General features: G+C 31.4%; 1 long non-coding RNA gene across 1 annotated transcript; it reads left to right on the top strand.

Annotated features, from left to right (window-relative positions):
- Window positions 1–2,551: 2,551 nt before the first annotated feature.
- Window positions 2,552–5,468, top strand: LOC143049090 (uncharacterized). Its single transcript, XR_012970053.1, has 4 exons — window positions 2,552–2,651; window positions 3,391–3,462; window positions 4,019–4,196; window positions 5,403–5,468. It is a non-coding gene; the product is annotated as an uncharacterized LOC143049090 (long non-coding RNA).
- The last annotated feature ends 3,017 nt before the right edge of the window (window positions 5,469–8,485 follow it).

The following is an 8,485-nucleotide window of genomic DNA, read 5'->3' as shown; positions in this document are numbered from 1 at the left end:
CGGTTACATTTTTGCCATATGTCCTTACTTTAATCGTTAGAATCGAATAATTTCTTTTCATATTGTTCCTGAGATATACATTTTATAAGTATTCACCTATTACCGTTGGCAATATTTGCGTTATACAGAAGTAAGATTATGTAATAGAACTAGAATTTCAAATAGAAAGTGTTATATAACAGATAATGAAACAAAAGTCATTTAAATGCTAAAAGTAAACAAATAAAAGTAAACGTACCTTTGCTTTTTATCTCAACTATACAGGTCACGGCTAAATCATGCACAATGTTTAATATCTGAATTTATAGTAGATGTGTCCTTTAATACCAGGATCCATTTTAATTGCTTCATTAATCGTATGATCATATGATACAGAGCAAAACCAAAATAACTCTTTATCATTATTTTTTTGCATACCTTTTATTTTTTAACACTGTGACTCTTTATATACCTTACGTTTCTTGTATAACAAATTAATTCACAAACTATCTATTTTGTTTACTTTTCTTTTTGTTTCAGAGAGAAACATATAATATGGCACGTTAAATTGCAAATATAACCAATATTATGTTGGAACAGCGTCGAAAGGGGAAACCACTCACAAATACATACACATCCGCACTCATACACACACCAACACACATACATTTTGAACGTTGCATATTTCTGTACCCGTGCGCACATAAATCCAAAATAGTTTGCGTTACAATTTTTTCATGAATCGTTCATGTATTTGTGTCATGAATTTTTAAACTTTAAAACATCATTAACAAAATATGTTCGCTTTGTTCACCTTTACGAGTAATGTACGGTAGGGTAAGTTACAGCATTAAAAGTAAAACTTCATTCAGATTCGCTGAATAAATTTTCTCAAAAGACGTAGTTTGGTACATTCACTTCGCTTAATTAAAAGTTGGTTGTTAAAATTTATATATTTGAGGATGTTTTTTGTATTTTGTTATAAATTCTTTAAATAGACAAAAATGCACGTTTATAGAAGGAACCACTGTGAAAAAATAAAACACATTCCCCTGTAGCATAGGGCGGTAGAAAAAGTTACGAATTAACTAAGTAAACTAAAAGTCTTTAGACAGAAATTTGCAAAAAAAGTTAGAAATATCCCGTCTTTTTAATATTTATAGTGAAATTACCAGAACAACATTAAGCACTAAATGGTACTAAATCTATCAAAATTGTAAATAATTTTAACAGAAACAAGCAGCTATTTAAACACATAAATAAACAGTTATGGAAACAAACTAGTAACTTGAAAAATACAACAGTATGTACCATTTGGTCTTCATGAGACAAGAGTTTTGATGTACAGATGGGTTCTACTTTGTGTTTGTTTGTATTATTGTTTGTACGAACACGTGACCTTAAAAACCTTGTTATTATTCGAATATTTATCAGTTCTTTGAATAGCAATAAAATGTCCTTCATTACCAACGTTTGTACGGGTCAATATCTTCTATCAGTTGTTTTCGGTCGAGTAAACTACACCATGCAACACAAATAACACTTAACGGCACTGTCCTAAAATTGAACTTTGTAGCATAATAATTGTCTCGGTAGACCACAAGTTGGTTGATAAATTAATATTTGTGAAATAATTATATCATGTATGTAAATGTTTCTTTTATTTATAGAAAAATGCATGTTGATAGAAGGACATAAGGTGAAAAATGAAACATTGTATTCTGTATCATGTATGTTTAATGTCAGAAATTTAAAAAAAATATGAAACTTTTCCCCATTAATCTCAAAACGGTTTTCAGAAATATATCGGTTAAGTATTATGTAGCGTAGAATGACAAATAAAATAAGTATCACTCGAAAAATCTAAAAAAAATTAAAGATTCATGGAACAATAGAAATAAGATCAATCAATACCCGATCCCCTAACAGAAGGAAAAAAAGTTTTAATGAAGACAAATTAAGCCGATAGAATAAAAAAGAAAAACCATATATTTTGGACCAAATTGATGCCAATTACTTAGACATCTCACGGCTGACGGTCATGGTGTATATCGTTGTATCTTGTGTGATATAAGTTTGTGTACATACAACAGTATTTTATTATGCACAATATTAGTCATTAATAATATATAGATATATATATATATATATATATATATGTGTGTGTATGTGTGTGTGTGCGTACGTGTATACGTACATAAGCGAGGGTATGTAAGGGTGCTTAAACGTGTGTGTAGGTATATGTGACAAATATTTCCCCCTTATGACGATGTTCCAAAATTTTATCTGTGTTATCTGCAATGTTACGTTGCATATAAAATGTGTCTCTCCAAAACAAAAGTTGGTTGAGTTTATCCAGTGGAAAAGTAAACAAATTTTTTGAAAAAGTAATTATGTTGTTATTTCATATTATTGTGAAGTTGTGTAATAAATTTGTTTTAAAAAGAAATGAATGTATATAGAAGGAAACACTGTGAAAAAATAAACAGGATACTCAAAATTGATTATAGTTTTTTTTCTCGCCACCATTGTATCATATGATCATAAGATGAATGGAACAATAACAATGTATCGTGATGTAAAGGAGGACACTGTCTACTATAAATTCAGACGCAAAACTGTGTACATCAACTACATCTGACTTGTATACTTTAGATAAAAGAGCAAACAAGGTAATTATACTTTCATATGTTTTATAGAATGTCTTTTCCTTTGTTCAATCATCTGTTATATAATTTTTTTTAATCTAAAAATACAGAAAGCTTTTATTATACAATTTAACTACAGTAATATTGGAAATAATGCAAATGGCAACAAATTGATACAGTCTCAGGAATACAAAGGAATAAAACTATTTGATGCAAAATATAACAAGAATGTGTCCCAAGTACACGGATACCCTATTCCCTAGTATTTTCAATGGACCGTGAAAGCGGGATAAAAACTCTTAATTTGGCATTAAAATTAGAAAGATTATATCATAGGGAATATGTGTACTAAATTTCAAGTTGATTGGACTTCAACTTCATCAAAAACTACCTTGACCAAAAACTTTAACCTGAAGCGGGACAGACGGACGAACGAACGAACGGACGAACGAACGGACGAACAGACCAGAAACCATAATGCGATGGACAAAAAAAGTTGAGACGTATGGCAATGATGTAAATGAAAAAGCTATACATTGAAGACCACAAGACAAAACTAACGGCTGATATTAACTATAAAAACAATAAACGAAAATACCATTATGGTATACGGCAACCACCGACAGCTACTGGATAACTGGCCTCTTGACGAGGACAGAAACACAAAAAATATGGCAGGGTTTAACAGGTATGTTAACGCTCAAAACTCCCCTTATAGTTGTGTTACACAGAAAATGCATGTACAATACTTTATTACTTTAAGGAAACCATTTCAATATGAAGAAATCAGCAATTGTTGGAGCAATGTTTGTTTTACTTCTGATCTATTCGTGTGGTGAGTAAACAGATTTCCTTATTTTACATGTTTTATTTGTTAATATAGTCTGTCATCAAAGGGAGAGGCTTAGCGCTTTAAAACCAGGTTTAATCCTACATTTTCTACATTTGCAAAATGCCTGTACCAAGTCAGGAATATGATAGTTCTTGTCTATTCGTTTTTTAATGTGTTTTGTCATTTGATTTTGCCCTCTGATTGTGGACTTTCCGATTGGATTTTCCTCTGAGTTCGGTATTTTTCATTTGGTTAGCAATCATAATTACTAAAAATATATTTAATGGTATTTCATCTTTATAATTAAAAGTGTGTTTGTAAATGAAAAACAGTAAAAAAAAAAAAAAAACAGATAGAAGGAAAAGGATATGATAAACACAATAAGTGAACAAACTGTTTTTGTTAACAGTGCTGTTATTGCTATTCTTCCATCTCTATTAATATAGATTCTATCTATAAGAAGTAAAAAGAATGTAAAATTTTGCTGTAGCATATTTGACTTAAATGTAAGACGTCTTTTGTTGCTGCAAATAATGAATCTTTCAAATACACTTTTCAGTCAATGAAGTACAAGGGGCGGAACCAAAAAACAGTGTACGGGTTCTCAAGTGTTCTAAACACTGCATACTGCCATTCACGAGAAGGAAGTGTAAAAAATGTTGTAAAGAGAACGGAAAGAAACACGGACGATGCTTTTCTGTCTTTTGTGTGTGTTGGAACTGGCCATAAGGTGTAGGGTGAGTATAACTAGAATGAATCGCCACGAGATGAGAAAAACACATATAACTAGAGCAATGCCATCCCTTGGACTAAGTGAGATGTACATGTTTGAACTCCATAACAGCTTGTCTTAAAAAAATAAAAAAATATTTCTGAGAGGTTTTTGATAAGCTTGATTTATCTTCAGTCACTGTAAATACTCTTTAATCTGTACTTTTTTGTAGGGGTCTGTAATGCAGTGGTTGTCTTTGGTCGCTGTCTATTGATTATCGTTTTCGTTTGTTGCTTTTGTTTTTCGTTACGACGTATCTTATTGTTAATTATACTCATTATTGATGGCTTTACGGTTAAATATACTTCTTTTCATCTGCTTTATTCAGTCGTGGTGGATAGTTAGCAATAATATCAAACTGAATTTTATATTAAATCTTGAAGAACTTGTTACTTAACATTTATGTAATTTGCAATAATTGAGTGCATTAAGGACTTGGTTTTGTTCAATATTACGGAATCTTTTTACAACTGAACTGGCAAATTTCCACATTTCAACGATTAAAGATCGAACCACGACGTGCATGACTTGATCCAATCAAATTGCTTTGTTCCTCTATGATAAAACAGTCCTGATTATTTCATTTACCATTGATTGCTCACAATGATTAGTATACAAATATATTTACCATACAAAAAAGTAAAATCATGAAAATTCTGAACTCCGAGGAAAATTCAAACGGAAAGTTCCTAATCAAATGGCAAAATCAAAAGCTCAAACACATGAATCGAATGGATAACAACTGTCATATTCCTGACTTAGATGGTACAAAAACTTAGAAAAAGGTAGAACATGGTGGATTAAACCTTGTGTTAAAGCATGCTTAACCTCTGACTTACTTGTATGAAGTACAGTCGCATCAAATTCCATTATATTGACAACAATCTGTGAACAAAACAAACAGACATAATAGGTAAAATAAGGATACAGCAGTCAGCATTCCATTGATTCCCATTCTCTTTTGTACCACCAACTTCCTCCCTAATTCTGAAATTACATCATACAAAAAATCAAACAAATATCTAGACCTTTTCTATTCTTAGTTCATCCTAAATACCATTATATGAATGTTAAACACTGTATAATAAAACTAGTGATTGTCTACTTTATTTAGTGATTGTCTATTTTATTTGTAGAAAGCATAAATAATATTACTATTTTCTTTTTTCAGAACAATGAGCCCTAAGAAAACTGCTTTTTGTTAACAGTTGAATAAATAAAGAAAATTATGCGACAAGATGTCTTATATTTTTTTTTCCAACAATATACTTTAGATATTCCTTTACGCTTGGTGTTAGAACATAATAAGATTAGTTCAGTAAGTTAAGTAATATTTTACCGACGGCGTCGATCATAATTGTAGTATACATGTAATTATAAAAGAAGATATGCAAAGGCTCAAATGTCTGGTTGCTCAGAATGGTTCATTTACTGTACTGATTATTTGTATATTTTAATAAAAAAAAAAATGACTAAGTTTGGAAACTTAAGAAAAACAAATCCTCAAATAATTCCACAAAAAAACTGGTGCAAAACGGTCAAAATATTTAGCAATTCCTTTGGAAGTCATAGGGATCGGGGTTAATCAGTTACAGTAAAAGTTGTATATACAAAACGTTAAACTTCTTCAAAAATTTGCTGAAAAATGAATAATTTCTAGGTCAGGAAATATGACTTGTCAAAACATTTCATAATAACAGGTGCACATGCAACATTAACGCCTGTGTATTTTTTTCTGCAAACGTTCAATTAAATGGGTTGAAAACTAGAGGAGGCGTTGACTTTTCTTTTTTGTCATGGAAATCTCAAGAATGATATCGGGTGCTCTTGAAGGGCAAGCATCCGTCGTGCTGCTCATATTCGGTGTGATGTCTCATTATAATGTCACAATTGCAGCAAAATGGGTGTGAGAAGCCTACGAAAACTGGAATATATATTCAATAACCGCGTACCAAATAATGATGGTGCCAATGAAACTTTCTTAATGAAGACTTAAACTTTACTAATATAACTTATTATTTTAGTAACTTGCTGAAAAGTAGCTACACTTTATTAATAAAATCGTGAAAAGAAATGTATGCTCTTGAATATCAAATCAATAAGTCGTTCTACACAAACGGTACTTGCTGTTTGCAAAAACTGGAAAACCCCTTGTCTTTTTGACTGACTAGTGTCAGAAACCTTTTTACAACATGATTGTTCTGGGAGTAGCGTTTGTCTACAATCATGATTAGTTGGCTTCTTGCATTAAAACGAAACTGTTGGTCTATATCTCTAACAAAGGTACTTTATTTGGAATCTAAATATATATAAACTTTTCTGTATTAAACATGTTAAATAAACTAACTTTTAACTTGTTCATGTTGTTATATTTGTGAAATGTATTGACGACTAAAAGTAGGACTACTATGTAGAGAACACATGGAAAATCGGCTTTTTTACTTTTCTTTTACAAGACAAAGTTGGTTAGTTAAGTACTAGAAAAGCAATTTTGGTGAGAAACCAAAATCGCGCATAAACAAATAATCAAACACCATTACAAAATGAAATATGAAAATTCAGATATAATCAGAATATAAGAAGGGAAGGAAACAAAGGGACGACATTTAAAAACAAATCCGATGAAAATAAACTGTAAACGCCATGGCTAGGAAAGAAGAAGAAACACAGACAAACGCTTAACAGTACACAAACAAATGACAAATCACAAAACGCAACATAGAAATAAAGACTGGGCAATACATACCCCACGCAAAAATTTGGGTGACAATAGGTAACCCGGAAAAGTGAAAAGATCCTGCTCCACATGTGGCACAATCAATCTAGTATACAACACAAAGAGAAAATACAAAGGGGGCAATCGGAAATCATAATTTAAAAAAAAGATGATATCATAACCTCAAAAAAAAAAAGCCGACAGGACAATTACAATAACAAACGCATTTTGGTTCCTGTGGAATTTTCAAAATTGAGAGATAATGTGCAATACAATTCATGTGATGATACCCCAGGATTAAAATAGTCTCCATAGTGTGTGTAAAGGATCATGAACATTGTGTAATGTATGTAGTATGGGCTGTTTTCTGTATGACTGTCCGTATTTTTATATCCATACCAGACAGTGGTCAAGCAATTATTGTTATTGTTTTCACAAATATTTGGCGCACGAACTTGGTGGGTGAATTTTACCACGAAAACGAGCAGAAAGACATAAATATGTTTTTATCATTTGCTGATTAATGTCAGTAGCTTCAGAAAAGGTTCACTGAAAGGCTAGTTTGAATAAAACTTTGATGGAATATGTGACATTTTCATGCGCCTCTTACAATATTATACTAATGCAGAATGCAAAATCAAATTGATGAAAGATACTGATTACACACATATGCACATACAGACACAAACAGTTGGCATAATGTGTAAGAAAGTCAGGAATGAAAAATGGGTAAACATGTTGTGGTTCAATTTTAATGTTATTTTTTTTAAACTGTGACTACGACTAAAATATCCGTTGTCATGTCTGGCACTGACATTTAAAAATAGTTTGGTGTTGTCCGTAAAACCTTCGAAGGGATAGTTTTAACTTTACAACTTCAAACCCTTGAAGCAATGGCTTTCTGGTAAAATGTAACCTTTTAACAAAGAAAGACAATACCAATCAAACAAAGACTCACAAAACCAAAGGACATGTACATCATCAGTATTAAGATAGGAATGACAAGCCTAGATATATCGTATTATATAATTACCTGGGAAATATATATTCCGTATGCAGGAGCTGTTGGAATGCTGCGACGATAAAATTGAAAGATTATAATTATGAAATAGAAATTATCTGTTTGTCGTAAAAATGACTCTACCAACCTTAATTGTACATTTCAAGATGTAAGTTAAGACATACTTAATGTCTTCCCAAGTCAGGAGCCAGTAATTCAGTGGTTGTCGTTTGTTTCTATGTTACATATTCGTTCATTTTAAGTTCATACATTAGGTTGTTAGTTTTCTCGTTTGAATTGTTTTACATTTGTCATTTAGGGATCTTTTGTAACTGACTATGCAATATGGGCATTGTTGAGGGCCGTACGGTGACCTATAATTGTTAATTTCTGTGTCATGTGGTCCCTTGTGGAGAGTTGTATCATAGGCAAACATAACCACATCATATTTTAGTCAATATAGTCACCAATTGTGTTTAGATATTACATAATAAGAGGGAGTTTGTTAATTTGAATGAATCTTAACGATAAGCTAGCT

The sequence above is a fragment of the Mytilus galloprovincialis genome, chromosome 10 (assembly GCF_965363235.1).
Source record: "Mytilus galloprovincialis chromosome 10, xbMytGall1.hap1.1, whole genome shotgun sequence".
NCBI lineage: Eukaryota > Metazoa > Mollusca > Bivalvia > Mytilida > Mytilidae > Mytilus > Mytilus galloprovincialis.
This window is presented reverse-complemented; position numbering and strand designations above follow the sequence as displayed.